We start from the raw sequence: 20,016 nt of genomic DNA, 5'->3' as shown, positions 1-20,016 counted from the left end.
CGACGCTATCCATTCGGTTCTATTTAGACGTCGTAGGTTTGTAATTGAATAGAAAATCACATCGAGCACGCATAAATATGTAAATGAGCGACCGGGAAACTCCGCTGCGTGGTCAGGTAAACCTTCATGGCGGTCATGGTCAGGTTTTTTCAAAACCCTCTTTGGCCGTCCGCTGCCCGAATTGTTAAACCAACAGAATAATATGGTGGGAATAATTTGCCCCCTTGAAGTGAAGCGGAAATGGACGGCCACGGTTTGAAGAGTGGTATGATTCAACAGCATGTTGTGCCACGATCGGTGAAGATGGTATCTTAAAACAATTTCAGTTTCGTTAAACTATTTCGATTTGAATGAACTGACTCGTAATGGTTGGTATGGTCCGTTTCAAAAAGAATTTGATAACCAAATGTACGGACATGTTATAAATGCAAAAAATAAGGAATGTCACACAAGGAAAACGAAATTTAAGAGACATCAACACGATTCTATCACTTTCAACTATACTTGCGGTAGTAGATACAAGAGGTTAATTACTGCTCAAAATATTACAGAAAAGTCTCTTCTCTATTGAGCCCGATATTGCCCACTCTTGGGAGGGCACGGTTTGACTAGTACGAGGATTATGCCTTCTAAGTAAAAACATGGCTATTTCGGGCGTCGATTGCGTGAGACACGCCCCTAAGGAAGATCTACGAGGAGGCCATGCCATTGATGCCTTGAAAATGAAAAGAAATACAATGTACTTGTACTGACGTGTTCAATTAAAGTTTGTTCGAATGGGTTGTGATTAGATACGCTATTGAAACACCCATCCCAAAGATCATTGGAACCCAGCAACAACATATTCGAAGGTGGCACAATGTTTGAATCGCTATAAAAATTTGGTAACCCCAGCCCGGGGCGGAGCTAGGGTTTGGCTCATCTCGTGGCGAAGATTTGCGGGTCGTTTCCTGCCAAAACGTGTTCCGACAGGTTCGTGCCCCGACGATAGCGCCGTCGAAGAAACCGCGAATGAGACCTCGACGACGCTTACTCATACGCAATGCTGAAGGCCATTTGGCATCGCGGCTCGGACAAACAACACCGGACACTAGCGGCCCTACGGGATCGCTTATCGATGGTGTTGCATCAGCAAATATCAGCGAGCCCGAGCGAGGGGCTTGGGTGAATAAATTTCTGTCCCGCGAATAGACGGCGTCAATGATTGTGAAACTATTGTAAGGGTTCCCATAATTCGTTTGTCGTTTTCGAGAATTTAAGAATTGGCTGAGATGGCTCATTAATGTTCACAACTCGTATAAGTCAATAGATTACAAAAATACATAATGTTGTATAGCAGTTAAGACAACTTTTTCCTTCAAATCAACATGATTCAAATTATCCGACCTATAATTATCAATTTCATCTTTTCCTTGTGTACTGAATTTTTACGTCAAACACTTTGAAGGATCACTTCTCACACATTATGAAACACCATCCGACGAGGCACTTGAACTTGTTAACAAACGACTCAAATGATATATTTAAGCGAAAACTCCCGGCCGCAAAAAATAAAGCTCTCATTTTTAACACACTTGTGACGACAGTGTGACCACCCAGATGGCGACCGGGGGCATACATTGAGGTGCCGTGATTTATACGACGCCAAAGTTGTAATTTGTTTCCCGGCCACGGTCATTGCGAACGCTTTTCGGCTCGTCCGAAACGGAAGTCGCCGGCGGTCCGTCCCCGTCGGGGGACCGGCCGAAAACCGGCCGACCGCAAAATCAGGTTTGCGATTCGGTCGAAAGGGCGACTTTCACATACACAAAAGCCCCCAGCAGCAAAGCATCTGTTTCGTGAGGGGGTGACCAACACCGAGGTCTCAGGCAGCTTTGGAGTCCCCGATGGTATTGCTTTTAATTTAAACTACACCCAAAAATATGGAAGACAGCGGCAAAAATGGAAGGAAAGATGGTTCTTCGGCATGCGATTTTTTTCGTCATTCACGTGGTCTGTTGCGAGTCATTCACGTGTCTGTTCCGTTCATTCTAAGCTTCTCCATGGGGAATGCTCTATGATGCTAAATAACGTAAATGAGCGAAATATTATTTCTTCCATTATCCCATCGTGCACTCTCATAGAACACGAACTCCATCTTGTCGTCCGAGAAATCAGTCCACCGGAAACCAGCGTGAGCTAAGAAACTTTCTTAAAAGCCGTCCTTCACCACTTCGCCACAGAATTCTTCTTCAAAGATGTTTCAATGCACAGCCTCCTTCGTTCGACGCTGGGCATATTTAAAAATGGTAGCATGTTGTCAACGGAACGCAAGCCCAGAAGTTACCGGCGGCAATGGAAAAGGTCGTAAAATATTAAAGACATGCTAATGGGAAACTGTTTTCACTCATTCTTGTTTTATTTTGTTTCGCTTCTCGATTTTGGAAAGAAACGTGAAAGAGCAAACAGAAAAAATGGTTTTATAGGAAATCCCTTCCAGAGAATACGTTGCTTTGGATTTAACATCCTTCCATTTGTAATCAAAAATGGACACCCCGCTAGCGATCCGATTTTACATCTTCGTACAATTTTATCTTCCGGCGTCCGCTTACGAACAATTTTCGCTTCTCTGTTTATCGTTTAGTCTTTGCACATCACAATGGCCGCTTTCCTATTTTTGATAATCTCTTCAACCTCTGGCACATTTTTTCACACTCATCAACTCCTGAAATATGCTTCCCCATACTGACCACTGGGGAGTTGAATGCCATGTGACCGACCGAGTGTTTACTCATGCATATTTAAACAGCAGTCATCCGGTCAACCTTTGTAGGTCCTGGTTTGATATTTCATTTCTTTCGAAATTGGTTTTCAACAGTCGAACGGAAGAAACTCACGAACAGGCAAAGGATGAGTGGAAATTTCAAATAGCACCGAAGGCACAAATAAACAGAGGAAAACAGGTGCTTATTATGTGTCCTTGTTTATTGCAATGTTATTGACATTATGCTCAAGAGGATCTGTAAGGAAATGAAAAGTTGGAAATGGAATCATTAATTAAGCATGAGCACGATCTACTTTGCGAATGGCTGCTTACCTAGAATTGTTACAGAAATAAATCAGCATTGGAAAAACACATCAGCGAAAAACTGTTGCACAAAAATAACACATATGTATGTCAAACGACTGGTTAAAAGATTCTAACAAACATTGATGCATAAGAAATATTATAAGATTTTTGAAAAATATAAAAAAATCGATAAAACTATAAATTTTACTATGAATAAGGTAGGGATCCGCGACAGCCGAGCGGTAGCGCCGGTTAGAAAATCGACCCATGAGCGCCGGGGCTCACCATCTCGACGGCGTGGGTTCGAATCCCAACCGAGACCGGACCCTCCCCTGTACGAGAGGACTGACTATCCACGTACAACAGGGAAACAAGTCTCGTAAGCCCTTAACGGGCAGGCATGACCAAGAGGTCGTTTACGCCAAGAAGAAGGTAGACACAATCGTTCTAAACATATTGTGTGGAAAATTAAGCGTGAATCTTTTATGTCGCATTTTGAAAATTTCAAAAACTGCTTGCTAAACAAGAGGCAAAGACGGAACACTGAAAAAATGGAGGACATTGAAAAACGCATTTGAATCATAATGAAGTTGTTTTTAATCGTAATGGAACTTCGTTACCGTTACAGTCAACATAACGGTGTAACAAATTGAAATCATTCATGTTTAAAGTGCAAAACACACTCACACATCCTGCCGGAAGGTTGAACAGTTTCAATGCTCGCGTCCGTTTGGGTGGCGAAGGGAAGTAAAATATGTCTTCATTTTTTGGGACAATATAATCATATTAGGCTACCGGTTAATTTCCCCCCTTCCCCCCCTACATCCCTAAGCTTTGCCTGCACGAAAGCCGGCGGTGGACATAACTTTCGAGCACAATTTCGATACAAACGCACCGTCGAAAGTGGCCTCCTTTTCGATAAGGTGTAGACCATAGCGCTCGACGGGGTAGACGGAGAGGCGGGGTTGGAGAGCTTATTTACGATATTTACCGTGTTTTCACTTACCGACCCATCCGTGGGTGTATTAAATAATCAACTTTTAACGTCCGCAACGCATGGAAAACGGCGGTCGCCCGCGTATTAGAGCCCCCGAAATTCGTTGGGCCCGGTAGTGCGGGCCGTACTCTAATTCATAACTCTTTTTTATGATTATTTGCTTTTGTTCCACCAAAAACCCATCATGTGTTTGGACTGTTGTGAGGGGGAGGGGGAGGGAATAGAAGCAAATAAAAAACAATAATAACTAATATCTCCTGGAGCCGGCGTGGACGTTCGTTCAGCGACATTTGAAAAATAAATAATTTTCCATCTGCTCGAGTTCCAAGTTCTTCCCACGTTTTCCACCCACCTTTGGCGCGAACGGTAGCAAGATAGAAACAAAAAAGAAAAGAAGCAGTAGTTTTGCCCTTTCGGGGCGCGATGGAAATTGGTTAGGCAGTTAAGGAAATCGTTATGGCGATAAGCAGTCACTGACGGACGGAATAAAAACGCACGCACAAACGGCACTGAACTTGATGGCGGGAAAGGAAGCCAAAACCGAATTCGAATTCATAATTTTCTCGCCCGAAACCGAAAAAGTGCGTCTTATCAGTGGCGAGAAAATTAAGTTTTACTCTAGAAACCGAACCGTTTCCCAACCGTGTCGGGCCGTTTAATGCGATTCGGAAAGGGCCTCCGGGCCGCAGGTTAGGTCGGGTGTGTTTTATTTCTCATTTTTGAAACACATAAACCTAACAACAGAGTGATTGCAACTGTTTGAAATCGGTTCCCAACACGTTCACGAGGGGAGGGCTAGCTTGTCGTCAGCCGAGTGGTGAAGGTTAACGAAATCTTTGACGCACGGAAGCTCCGGTGATGGGATTGCTCTGCTGTCATGACGCACGGCGCGAAGCAAACTGAAGCAAACGGCAGCTCGTCCGCAGCTCGTCCGCAGCTCGTCGACACGTATCAGCTAAACCAAATGGGAAATGGTCAATAAAACACCTTCGTTAACCACACAGCATAATCATCGAGATAAGCGGTCAGCATAGAGCGGCCGGACCGGGGGGGAAATGGTTCGCCAACGGAAGGGCGGCTCGGAAGGTTAATATCGAATACGACAACCGAGAAGGTGACGTAGACTTTCATAAAAGTTAATGAAGCAACACACCGTCTGCACCGTTGGTTTCCATCGGGAAAAGCTTTTCCCGAACTAACTGCACATTTACTCAAATTCAAACGGTCTCCGGGGATGATATTCGTGGCCGGACGGGGGAGGACGTGCATATGCGGTTCGGTCGAGTAGATTAACTCTTCCTGTGGGTTCATGCCTCCCCAAAATTGAACATCCTTTCTTTCGCTAAACCACTGCATATGCATGGACCTTGCCCGATGTGTGACTGCAACTTTTCTAACCTCCCGTTTGAGGGAACGGTACGTTCGTTAAGCAGCTTAAAAACTTCGCCCTTTACTAGCCGACTGTTTTGCCCTCCTGGGGCCGATGTTTGTACACAACCCATTGGCCATAAGTGTAATCCGCTGTAATGAGGCGAAAGGTAACTGACGGGAAAATTGTCCATTGGCCAAAGCAGGAGTGGTTTAGGTGTTGGCGAGTCGATTCGGACGCATAGATTGCCTTTGAATAATTGCCCGATAGTGGACGCCGAGGACGGTGGCGATGTAGACTGAGTGGGGTAAAGCTAGTCGTTCGGAAAATACAGTTCCTCATCAGAGATGGTGCTTAAATAAATTTCCTCGAGAGCCAAGTCTTCTGAAAGTTATGGGGAATTATAAATTTTAAGGGCGCAATCAAGAAAAACGAAAAATCATCCATAAAATTTAGAACATTCAGCGTGAATTGTACTAAAAATATTGCAATTTTTAAACAAAACTAGGCCAACTAAATTTCAATAGACGAGTTTTTTTGAAGAACTCAAACTAATATGAAAACCCCTCGAAATTTGCCCACAAATCGATAAATTCATTTCAAACACTCATTCAGAATGCAAATAACATATTCGAATCGCAAAAAAATTAAAAAGTATTTAAACAAAGCAAAATACTGAAGTAACTATCACTTAAAGTAGTACCGCCAACTGATACTAATATGTAATTTTTATTAATCATGAAAAAGCTGTTATGTTATATGTTATATTTGTTGATTCAAAAAAGATATATTGAAAACAGTTGACGAAATAAAGTTCGAAGAAAAAAAAGGCGATACAGATTAAATTTCGTACATGGGTGTAATTAAAAGTTTTAAAACTTCAAACGCAATAAAAGCACGTTCGAAGTTTTAAGACTTTGAATTACACTAATGTACCCAAATAATCTCCCTTAATAATGCATATAATCATTTGATTTGTAATGAAAAGCACAGAAGAGCAAAAATATTTGTAAAAATAATTTCCCGAAAGAAAGATACATTTGCAGACGCAACGAAAGGGATGACAGTCAATGTCATTGTCACACGATTGACATAATGTTGAGTTGGCCGGTTACAGTCATCCTCGTCATTCCCATCTGTTGTCAATCAGCATCGGCATCGGGTGGTGCATTGTTTGCCCTTCCGAAAGCTGACCTCGAAAATAACTTTTCCCGTCCCGTATGACAGGGGAAATATGAAAAATGATAACGGCAGGAAGGATCGAGGCCAGTTTCGGTGACAAACATTTTTAACCCGGTCTTTCCCGGTACCGGCTTTTGGGGCCAAGAATGATTTTGCTCCTGAGTGTTTTTTGTTTTGTTTCTTGTACCTTCTTGGTTCATATCTTGCCCGGAAAGCCTCCCGTCACTCACAGCTGGAACGGTTTCAATTTATTTCATATCATCTATATTTACTGACCTGCGGGGCCTTCGTTTTTGGGGCACGAACATCTCCATCAACCCTTATCCGGGATGGTCAGTGTCTCGACACGTCTGAGCGGCATACGCACAAATAAGCTGACAGCTGAGGCACGGTTTTGGGCAGTGGAAACAAAATACGGTTGATTCACAACCTGGTTTCCCCGTCGTCCCATCACCCGTTTCCTGCGGACACGTTCCACCACACGTTTTGATAATCTCAAATATTTTCGCCCATTTATTCACACCGTTGTTGTTTCGCCCCGGACAAGGTTGGCACGATCTTGTTGCCGAACGGGAATGCCGTACCGGTACCAATTCTCACTTCGTCATTGTAATAATTTTCCGCCGATCCTGGGCTCGGGCAGGTCAGTCCTTTTTTCCCGCGCGCCCGGAAACGGACACTCGGGTGAGATGTTTCTCGCTCGCGCACACGTGGCTCCATAATTAGTAATAAATTTGATGCAAATGTAAGATTAAGGAAACGGGCGGGCGAAGGATGGCAAACGACGAGAATGAGAAAATTCCATCCCCACGCTCGACGGTGGGGAAGTGGCTCGCGCGCGGGGAAGGCCACAACCAAATTAACTTAACTATTATTTTTATTTAACCGATAATGGATTTAAGCTGCGATTGCGAAGTCATTCCCGGTATGCAGAAGGAAAAACGGTGCCGGAGAGTGGCCCATGGCAATTAATTAAAATGACCACTTCGGACGACCGGTGCCTCGCAACTTCGGATGCCACTGACGACGGCGACGACGGCGAAGACGACGGCGGCGAGTAATGCGGCCCGCCGAACAGTACCGCCAACAGCCAACAACAACCCTCGAGTGGTTGTAACAACCAATTGGCCACCGCATTGGAGTTGATCCGCCTCATCTCGGGGGGGGCCCGTGGCTCGGACGGCGGGGCAATCGTCTGCGTCTGCCCTCAAACCTTTCGACCTTCAGGCTAATGAGGTCAGTCAACTTGAAATGTCAAGATTTTGGAGCGCTTTTGATAGGGCGCGTCTTCTGCGAAAGTTTCCATTCAAGAACAAGCGTTTTATTGTTATTACTTTTTTTTTTCATCACCCTCCCCTTACTTGACCAACCCGCCAGCACCAACCGTTCGTCTGTCATGGAGGCGCCCGCTCTGTACAGTGGTTCTACAAACCGCCCGGTCAGGTGATTGCTTCTGCGGCCGCATAAATCAAGATCGAGCATACACGTGGCTGCGCAAACGGAAATGAATAATGCCATTGTTATCAAGATACCGAAACAACTTATTTGTCGACGGGGCAGGCCGGGAAGGAAATCACTTTTCGCTTTCGATCACAATGTGGACGGTTTTCCGGAATGACATGGAAACTATTAGTTAATAAGATTGCTATCTCAAATAAGGTAAACTATACACGGCTGTGGTTGGAAAATAACTAAAAAGGAAGATTTTGAATATTTACTTAAGGTAAGGAGTATTGCTGTAAGGATGGGGAGTCTTTTGTTTCGGGAATGACTTGGAGTTGGACACAATTTTCGTTCAATAACATTCATGAAAAACAATCGAACAAGTTCCTAGAAAGCCGGGTTAGGAAAACACGTTTCCGAAGGTCCAAGCATCAGCATTGCTACCCGATTTTTGAATCGGCGTCGACGGTTCCTAACTCGTGCTTCGAATATTTTCTTTCCTTCCACTGAGGGCAAAAAATCCATCGCACACAACAAACACTAATGAAAATTGAAGTTGTTGATTCTGCTTTTCATTCGGCGCGCTGTATGAAAACCCATCATAAAGCCCTGCTGTGAAAAAGCTCGGTTATTGTTTTCCGCTACATTTTTCTTGCATCGTCCGTTTTTTCTCGTACGGTTTCCGTTTCACGCCCTACACCCCATCAAACCGGCTGGGTTGGAAAAACGCTACCAGTGCTCGTTTATGCCCCCTCCACAGAGAGGAATGGTACGTGGAAAAGCTTGGCATTGAGCTGGTAGTATTTGAAAATTAAGCCCAAAATTGAATTGGCTTTTCGTTCGTGGTACACAGAGTGAACGCATGAGTGACCATGTTTGGTTCCCGATCGGTGGAATAGGTTAAGATAGGAACGATGCACATTTCGTCCCATTTCCCGTGGAGTGCATACGGGTGGGTTTTCTGCTGTAGCAGAGCCGTTCCTCGAACGGTGCCGATTTCCGGAGGGCCAACGATTCACATGTCGGGGTTCGGAATTGTTCACAGGCGTCCCGGTCGTGGCGCTTTGACCGAGCGTAAGCCGGACGGAACCGAAAAATGCAAACAGACCAGGCATGCATGGCTCAGGCTTTCGACTACATTCATCAAGTCAAGTCCGACCAGATTCACCTTTCGCCCGCGGTAGGTTCAGCCCAGGTACAGGGGCTCGGGTCATGGACATCATGGATCCCGGGAAAAGCCATCCAGCCGTGCGCAATTTCGATTTTCACTGGAACCCGGTCGGACACGACTTACCAATTTTCCTCCCGCTCGGTCTAAATACGTAGCGAGGCAAAAATTACAAACATTCCCGTCCAGCTCAGGTGGCCTGCGGGACGACGCATGGAAATGCACGTGATTGATTAGGTGCAAGTTCAGCGAATGCAGCGACGTTATTTCCGGTGGGACAGGTTGACTGGAACCGAGCCCACGGCCAAGGCAATGGTGGCCGTCTGCGGAAAAGCGCTCATTTCGGTTGCGCAGTTGTTGGCCCCGACAACTACGGCAAATATAATTTTCCCTGTCAGCGGCAGCGGATTTCACCGACCCTTTTCCGTGGCCGAACCAGGGTTGAGGGAAGCTTTTCGATCCAATTTCCCAACCTGTGCAACCATAGAGGATGGTGTTGGTCGAGAGGGTGATGAGCATCAACGTTTGATTTCGTAATTTGTGAACCTGCCAACGACGACGCGCTCCGTACAGCGCGAAGCGGTACCATAAATCAGGGGTAGGTTTTTAGAAAAACCCCTGTCACACCGCAACGCCTGGCCCCGACCCTGTCGGAGAAAATAGCCTGGCACCGGGTTCGAGCAAACGCCCCGTCTATGCTGCCGCGAATGTACACTCATTAGCTTAACTGCATTTTTCGGGTCGGCGAAATGAACAACCAGGCAGCGCCGGATATCGAAAGCCAGCCGTCGATAGAAGGGGGTTCGATGCAAAAATGCATTTACATTCCCATTGCAACCGCGTCCGACCACTGGCGGGCTTTTTCCGCGTCGAACGTTGATGACCCGTGATTTATTTCATGCAGATTCTGCGACCTGGACATCAACGACGGGATAAAAGGGGAGCTTTGTCAAAATATACTAAAAGTGACCGTACAGATGATAAATTATTCGAAGCTCGACGCAAATGTCTACGCCGGCGGAAACGTTAATCATTGTCAATCGAATTATTACCGAAAACTGAACGCGTCCATTCCTTGCACACTGCACCTTGTCATGCCAACGATAGTTGGCCCAAATTAGCGTCAGCTCAATCCAATTCCATAGATGTTCGAAAAACACGCTGATTCAATGTACGTGAATGAAAAAGGAATGAATTATGAATAGAACCAAGTTCCGTATTGCCCGAGTAATGCATAGCATAATCAAGAAAGCTGAAATACGCATACATACACTGTACCCATAAAGTCAGTACACAGCAGGCTAAACCAGCTACAAAGGCCATTTACTTTGTAAGGAACCAATGTTTTAAAAAAGTAAAAATGAGGGATTGTTTCTGGCACTATCCTCTTCATTTTGATGTAATTTGGCCGCGATACGACTTTGGGTTTCCGAGATATGGTCAAAATAGTGTCACAACACCCTAAACACGCACCAAAAAAGTGAGTACACAGCAGAATGTTTCATCATGTTTCGTATTGTAGTTTGCTTTTGCGTGGTATTTTAGTGGTTGTTTGAAGTTTTATGACATAAAATGAGAACGTTTTAATCAATTCATCAATGGTTGATAACAAATTCACTTCTTTTTTGGCCCAAAATGGCCAGAAACGGACCTCCTTTCCAGAAGAGTTCCGATATCATCCGATTACATAAAAATGAAGGAAAACGGTACAATAAAGTTGCTATTTTATTGAACTGGAACATAAATACAGTAGTAAGAGTGGTTTAGCGATGTGAAATGGTTAGCCTTCTTGAAAATTTATCAAGAATCGATCATTTTACCGTCATACTGAATCGGATGAAGCGCATGATTGAGACGATTGTGGCTGCTGGGCCCAAAACAAGTGGCCAAACTGGTGGACAATATTTCATTAGAGGTATGGCCTATCAATCAGTGTTGAATCTATTCAACAATCATGCACACATTTAACTTAAAAGCATACAATCAACGTAAGAAGTCTCGCAATGGAGGAGTACATCCCCAGCGGTGATGAGGGTGCCCAAAAAAACTAAATAAACGATTGCCTCGGGTTCTCAGAACAATGCAAGTAAAGATCAAGAGTAAATTTACTATTTTTCAAAGGGATGGTGGAACAAAAGTGTGGAGAAAACCCACGGTAGAACTGAATCCCGCTATACACTAAATACCAAGGTGAAGGCGTCATAGTATGTGGCTGTATGGGTGCAAGAGGGGTAGGGAATCGGCAAATTATAAAAGCCAAATTGATCAGTATGTCAGCATAGATCTCATACACTATTGTTAACACTGTTTTGGCCACTTATATTGCGCCCAGCAGCCACAATCGTCTCAATCATGCGCCACATCCGGTTCGATAAGACGGTAAAACTATCGTTTCTCGATCAAATTTCAACACCGTCCTCGTTTTTCCGTTGCTAAACCACAATAGCTACTGTTGTTTGGTTTATATTGAGTAAAATAGCATCTTCATACTAACTTGTTGCTACATTTTCGAACAATTGGATAATATCAAACCTCTTCTGCAAAGGAGTTCCGCTTCTGGCCATTTTGGGCCAAAAAAGAAGTGAATTTGTTATCAACCATTGATGAATTGATTAAAACGTTCTCATTTTATGTCATAAAACTTCAAACAACCACCAAAATACCACGCAAAAGCAAACTACAATACGAAACATGATGAAACATTCTGCTGTGTACTCACTTTTTTGGTGCGTGTTTAGGGTGTTGTGACACTATTTTGACCATATCTCGGAAACCCAAAGTCGTATCGCGGCCAAATTACATCAAAATGAAGAGGATAGTGCCAGAAACAATCCCTCATTTTTACTTTTTTAAAACATTGGTTCCTTACAAAGTAAATGGCCTTTGTAGCTGGTTTAGCCTGCTGTGTACTGACTTTATGGGTACAGTGTATTATATTTCTTTGACGCTATTACAGATACAGGTATAGATCAATATAATTGTAAATTTGAATTTAAATTTGAATTTACAATTTCACTTAGATATTTTCTATTGAAAGTAAAATACGTAGTGAAGTTGTGTACTAAAAGATTTCCTTAGTTATCAACCACTCATTTCTCAACGAAAATTGTTAAAATACAAATTATTACAAATTAACGAAAGCTAAAATGTTTCTTACCATCTTGTTGAAAAGTTGATTTTTATCTCGGAAAATAACTTAATAGTCGTTTTTAGTAGATGGTTCAAATGGTAGCACTGAGTTCGAATTTCCTTCTATATTTCACCAAATTTCATCACTCTACATCGAAAAACTAAAAAAAAAATAATATTACTACAACTTCTTCTCTCAAAGTCTTGCTTTCAACTGCCCTATTTCTTTTCTAACCTTTTCTATGTCATTTTACTAAGCCTTCTTTGATTATATTTTCCTATCCTTTCTGGCAGCGCTAACATTGATATTGAATGTTTGTTCAGTCGTTTGAAACATCTTTTTTTGTGTCTTCTAACCTCGACGTTTCTTTTTTTCATTTAATTTAGAATTTTGAGAAATGGACAACTTTTAAAATCCATCGTTAAAGCACCTTATGGAAAAGCCGCGCAACTTTTTCAATGCTTTCAAGATATAAAAAACTCTGTGCTATCAACCTTCCATCCGTTCTAACATTACGCCATTTCGGAATTGAAAGCTACACAAAGTGTACCCCTTCGCATCTGGTCCGACCGCCTCTGACCGCGTCTTTTGGCGAACGTCTGTTTTCCACCGCACTGACAGGTTGGAAACTCCGGTAGCTCCCCAGTCAAAGGGCTCTCCGATCCCTTCTGAGTAATGATCGATTTCCCAACCCCCATCAATTTCAGCCGATCCTTGGAGCGTCTTGTTTTCTTGGTGCCCTTATTCCGTATCAGAAACGGCACATAAAATTCAAATTACGGTGCAGTAAGAAGTAAAATTATTTATGTGCAAAGTACCAATTAAAGCGCAACACTGCTCGATGGGCCACTGTTTTACGAGCCGGCCTTCCTGCCGGCGTCATGTTGCAATAAAATAAAATGGGAAGATGCACCGGCGTTGGGCGGGCCAACGTTTCGACCCGTTTGCCCTTTTTTCGGTGCACTTCGGGGTGGCAGAACGTCTGGGTGCTTGGGTGCTTCGGCAGAGGCCATTGCCTCCGGATTCTGGACGGTGGGCGAAGTTGACGAGAAGGGGCGGAAAATTCGTACCATGCCGAAGTAATCCAGGAGACCGTCCCGAAAGCTGCTCTCAATGCCTCGTGTCCCCGTGTCGTAGGTTTTTCTGAATTGACCTTAATTAAGAGCAACACCCTGGCGGACAGAGTGGTTCCTGTTCCTGCGTTCCGTTCCCCGCCACACCGGGAGCTTGCGCCGCAAGTTTCGACAGACAGGCGAAACCTCACAGCCGATAACGAAGCCATGCGAGGAGAGCCTTACGTACACAGACGGGATTAAAAACAAAATCGATGTTGTGTTTGCCTCGAGGGTAGCGTGATTTACTGCCGTACCGGTAGTTCGCCGGCAGGAAGTCCCGTTCGAACACATACACCGGAGCCGATAGCACCGAAGACGACAACGACGACGTCAGTGGTTCCCCATTTATTGCGGAACCATTTGTGCGTTGTTTGGAAATCAGCTTTTCCAATTTACCATGATGTAATTATAATCCATCGTCTCCATCGGTCCTGCACCAACAGTGACACCCAGGATGCACCTTGCACCGTAACCGCATCGATGTGTTGTGGCCATGTGTCGACGAGCAACGACCAAGAACGGTATAAATCACACCTTTTTCTCGTAGGCCACCGAAGGTAGGTACGATTGTTTTCCCTAGCTCTGAGGAAGGTTGTTGGGTGGCCAAGAACCGGGCACTGTACTTCGTAAAATAAATCGAACCGAATATTTTACCACCAAAACCGTTCCCTTTCGGCATGATGGGTTGCCTTTGTTTAGTTATTATTTTTGGTTTTTACGAGCACAAAACCCTGGCATTTGTTGGTTTTTCGCAGAATTAACTGCACTTTGCACGAGTGCACGGAAGTATGATGTTCGGAGGGAAGTTCATCTAAATTAATATTTTATTGCTTTCGTCTGGGTGGAAATAGGAAAATCTGGTGCGCCCTTTTATTGATCTCTCTATAAAATCGACAGATTAGTTCACTTGGCAACGTCCCTGCGCTAGTTGAAAGGTTATTCAAGGTTTCCCTTTGAAGATGGGAAACATTGGACGGATTACCCGATACAAAAGGAAAAACAAACTTCCCTTTGATGGACCATCGCTGCATCTAAGACCGGGGGGCAAGGCCAAAAGGTATTTAAAAATAAAATTCAAATAATGGTTAATATCTTCCTAATCCCATGTTCGGTAACTACGTTTATCTTTTTTCCGTTTAATTGATTCGGAACAAATGAAACTTAAATCAATCCCACTAATCGCTCTGATGCGAAGCGGAAGAAAAACTGTTGTCGCAATATCTTTAGCCGATGGCTTTGGACACTTTGCCCTTACCGCCGTTGGACCACCTGGAACGAGATCGAACGCCAGCGCAAATGCTAATCAGTCACAAATCGGCTTAAATCAATGCTCTCAGTGGTCGAGTGCCCGTCATACCCATCGTGACGGTGTTTCCTTGCCTTGAACCTCTGGAGGGCTCGCCGTATTTGGATCGGGCAAACATCGGACTACGGAAGCGGTGGTCGTTTGGTTTCCTCCCCCCCCGCTCAAGGGACCCACGTTTTGCTAGCGGATTAATAACTCCAGCCAAAGCTTCAACCGTGCTTCTGGGAGCGAACCGTGAGGAAGCAATTTTTAGCCACACGCTGAACGCCCTTCAAGGGAGAGGAGCTGGTTCGATGGCCACCGGACGCGATAAAGCACCGCACGACGATTGCGATTCATGTTGGACGAAATCGGATTTAAAGTTTAGCATTTATTGCTGGCCAACAACTTGGCTTCACAAATTCTAGTCAGCATGCCCAGGTAATGCCAATGGCCGATATTTTAACGCGAATCCGCTGGAAATAATAAGTCTCCCATGCTGGTTGGGGCGAATCGATCGCTTCCAAACTGCGATGGGCCGCCATACCTTCCTTTACCGGTAAAACGACGATCGATGCCGTGAACATCGCCCTAATGAAGACGATCGAAACGAAAACCCCCCACTTTGCGACTGTTTGTCATTCATTTTTAATAGGCTTTTCGCGAAGTTTTCGGCGCGCCCGGTATACCTTTCTGTACCCCATCCTCATGCCAAAGTGTGCCATATTGCTATTGGGAGCCCGTCAGCCGGCGAAATGAAATGCTATTAGCATAATTGACAAAGGGTTTAGCAGTCAGTGGAGCTTTAAGTATGTTAAAATTTAATTGATTCCCGGTAGCGCCTATTGGAAGGTTCGTGTTAAGATGGGCTGTATACTTTTTAAATGAAGCTATCATCGAAGAGTGATGAAGATTGTTGAAAGTGATTCAATTTTCGTGGAGCTTCAAATTAGTTTGAAATGGTTTTCGTTATTTCTCATCGCAAGGCAGTTGTTTTTACATTCAAAACATCAAACACCATTTACATGTTCGTTCTGATTTATATATTATTTATATTTTATTATTGAATGGTGTTCGTATTCCTCTACTTTCAGGTCATAAGTGTCATATCATTCTCTTTACAAATAAGGCAATTTTTACAACGCATTACATCTGTCGCATTGGCGAACAGCGAGAGGATATCGATAAATTTGCCGTGGAACAATGTTCAGCACTTTGGAAAGATAATGGTACACGAAAAAGCAACATTACATTACGCATATTATTTCCTGCCTTATCGATTTCGTTGCGAAAAATTGCAATCCGCAGACCAACTCATCCCACAAAAAAGGGCCCAGCTCGTGGTCACTTCCAGGACGAACGAAAATCGCACCGAGTCGGGCCCCGCGGACCCCATTTCGTCGTAATCAATTTTCTTTCCCGCGCCCGGGCACTGCGGAAACATTTTTCAACCTTCCGAAACACTCCACAGGAAACGGGTGGGGAGGGCGGGAAAAAACGGCATAATTGTTACGATCATACGGCACACAATGTTGCGACCGGGGCGCAAACCACCAGGCCAGCCGGGAGGCCGCGTCAGCCTCCACCGCAGAAAATCAATAACTCAAAAGTGAAATAAGAAGGTCCGGCCTACGAAACCCCGGTGGCTACGCAATGGATGATAAATTTCATCACCCAATCCCGGGTCATACCGCCACCCGCCCACCCACCAACCCAGCCCAGGTCACCATCCTGTCCGGCACGGTCGGCCAAACCTCGGCTGGCAGGGGCTTGGTTCTTTCTTGAGCGCCCCGGAGAACCGCAACGAACCTTCCCGGCGTTTTTGCCGATTCGGTTGGCTCGTAAAATTTTATTACATTATTAATGGCACTTTATCGTCGTTTTGCATTGACCGAACGGTGTGGCGGGGAAGCGGGGCACGGCACGGGTGGCGTGTAATGAAATTTCGATCCAATCACACAAAAACCACGAAATTACATCTGCATTCTACAGCGGGCGAAATGCGAGTGTGGCAAGAAAAGGCAGAACTCAACCACATCCAAAATTATTATTATTATTACTATTTTTCAACCTTCGCCCAACGCCCGACGGAGGGCAGAAGGGTGCGGAAAATCGAATGACCCTAACGAGCCGGCGGCACATTCTCGAGGCGGGCCATTCTTCTTGTCGCGTATGTGCAGAGATGACTGCACTTGTGTGTTGCACTTTGCAAAAAAGGTACTACCCTTCTTAGTGAGGTGGGGTCTTGGGGTAGGTTCAAAGGGTCGGATCGAGAAAACTGTCGCGAATGTGGGCGAGGGACGGGCGAGCGCGCGTGCAATATGAGCGATTGCGAAAGATTCGACGCCTGAGTTCGAAACATAATAATTTTCGCGCGCCCCATTCGAGCGTGTCCATGCATGCTTATTTGTGCTGCTGGCTGCCCGAGGTCACTCCCTTCTTCATCGGACTTGGCCAGAAAGTTTCCCTTTTCCCATCCAATCGGTTCCTTCGGTTAGGTGGCAAAACCGTACCGACACGTAGCCGTGTTTCCCCCTTCACCTAGAAAGACCCCCCCCCCCTCCTTCTCCCCCTTTCCGACCGAGCCGTATATTGTAGACCCTACACCCGGGATCCCCGGCCCGATCCGGTAGACAATTTTCAAGCCACCGGCACGAGCCGCAGGCTGGACGAATTTAAATTACAGACTTAGTGCAGATTTATGCTACAATGTCAATGAATAATTATTATGCAATACATGCAAAGCGCACGAACCGGTCTTATGTTCTGCCAGCACGAACCGATAGAGTATGGGCGACGGGGGGCAAAGGAACGGAAAGAAACGAAAAAACACTTTAAAGGAAATAGAGCCCGCCCGAGAGGTCCGTGAAGTGAGTGAGTCGAGTAGAACGGTTGAAAGTTTCTCTAAAGGCCCCTTGCGTCGACCGAAGGTCCTCCAATCGCTAACCGGAAATGGCATGTGAATTTGCAATTTAACCTTGAAGCATGCCTGGCATCGGTTCGTTGGGAGTAATGTTACTAACCAGTGTGAGAAGGATACTGTACCACAAGTGTTGAAGGTGTGATAGCTTTACTGAACCAGACCTTTTGCTATCAAAGTTTTTTGAGGCCAATTTTGCTTATAAGTTCTTCATGATTGAACATAAACTAAAATCGTCTACAACCGATATGAAATACCCTTTGTTTTAAATAGTAATTTTTCATTTAAATTACTCAGCGTACAGTATTTACTTCATTCTGTTCTGATGTTGAATCACTTCTACCGTTGAAGCATTTTTGATCTGATGTTGCTAACAATTCTGAACCCAGCATTACTTTGATTTTTAAATCTAGGGAAAATAAATTCATCCTTCAGTTTTTATGATATACTAATACGTATTGCTTAGTAAATTATCACTTCAAACTAACGTCAGTTACTAAATAATTTTTACCTTAGTTTGTGCTTACCTATATTTATTAATTTTGTACTCTAATTGAGTCCTGTTGGTTTATGTTCGTTCGCTGGTTCATAACGCTGTTCTCTACTGACGTACTCTAAAACAAATTAACCTTTTTATTTCATTTACTTACTCTCATTATTGCACTATCAATGTGACTTATGAATGCCAATGCCTTAATCCAGTAATTATGTTCTTTTCCCACTCTTTTAAATAAACCTACGTTAAACCAAATCTCACGAAAAAAAAAACCAAGTGCCCCCCGTCGTGGTGTTAAGAATTCTCCGCATTTTGTTTTTAATTCCATCGAGTTTCAATTAAATTATGAAATCCAATCACGCAGCACGCATATAATTAAAGCGATTTCCCTGCAACAGTTTGAGAAAATCGTAATTATCGTTATATATAACGTGTTTTTTGTTCGTTGCTTGCTGCTCCGGTACGCTCCGTTTACAGAACGGAATCCGCACCGTTGCATTTCCGGCTGCTGTTGCATGTTTTGAGTACGCATACATGCGTATTGGGTACCTCCTTCCATTTCCACTCGTAGCAGGTTGGTAGGAACTGAGGTGTAGTAAAAAATACACGAGGCAAGAACGCAACGGCAGCAGCGTTCTGTGGTTCACTAATGTGCCGCACTATTTGCGTACGGCTTCTTGACGTTAGATTGCTCGAAGCGATACATACATTAATGAAAAAAAAAAACTAACGGCGGAAGGTGAACCATGAAGGATTTTTTCGATCATGTATATTTTAGTTTTTCCCTTTGTTTCCTTCCGTTGTGTGCCAGCCCGCCCGGTTCCAACCATAATGCCCTTCGTGGCAAATGGCGTCAATATTAACGACCTTTTCTGTTGGTGCCGTTTAGCCCTAGCGGATCATTCCATAGGAGAAGTTTTTATTTTATTTTTAATCCGCATGGATTACGGTACCATTCCCATTTCATCAATCGGTGGCGTCGAGTGTCCTATCGGCATGTACCATTTTTAATATCATACCCCACGCAGCCCTCTCGATCACCGATGATGATCCTGTCGAGAGCCTAAATACTTTCGGACGCTAAAATAAAACCAAAATTAAATCATGCAACTGCAACGGCCAATCAAAATGGCCACCCCATCAACACCCCCTCGTTTTCTTCCGGCCCATCCTTGAGTTCCCCGTGTTCAGAACCACAATCACTCTACAACCTCCCCTCCCCGTACCCGGTACCGGTGGTGATCAATTTTCGTTTTACAAATATGCAAATGTGAAACACACCGGGAGTTCAATGGACGGGTGGAGCGGGCGCGCAATTTCAATGCCGTACCGCAAATCACTACTAAAATCCGTCTAGCGCAAACGTGCCATCAGCAAACCGTTGGAGCAATTGAAAAGGGCGGCTTTTCCGCTCACCGGGGCCGTCAAGTGGCCGCACCGGCTCTGATTCACCCGGCTTCCCGACGAGTGTACCGTGTATAGGACAGGCTTGTAATTACAGGGCTTTTGTAGCGGCCGAAGGTGAAGCGAGGTGCAAAATTTCCATTTCCCAGCGCACTTGCGCTAGTACAACCCCATGCCAGACCAACGTGTGTGTGTGCGTTTGTACGTGTTGCACAGTGGCGTTTTTATTTTCCACTAAAACAACACACCGCATAAAAGCTCCAACCCGGTGGACAATTCATTCTACACGAAGGGCCGACCGGGGATGGATGGAAATAACGAAATAAAAGGAAAAACCACAAACACGACTGTTTTTCAGGCGAACGCCCATCTTTTTTTTTACTCTCCCCAAAGACTCATCCCGAATGGGTTGGGAGGGGGATGTTTCGCGGAAAAGCGTGAATGCATTTTAATGGCAA

This window comes from Anopheles coustani, chromosome 2 (assembly GCF_943734705.1).
Source record: "Anopheles coustani chromosome 2, idAnoCousDA_361_x.2, whole genome shotgun sequence".
In the NCBI taxonomy this organism is placed as follows: domain Eukaryota; kingdom Metazoa; phylum Arthropoda; class Insecta; order Diptera; family Culicidae; genus Anopheles; species Anopheles coustani.
The sequence above is the reverse complement of the archived record's forward strand: the minus strand, read 5'-3'. Positions refer to the sequence as shown.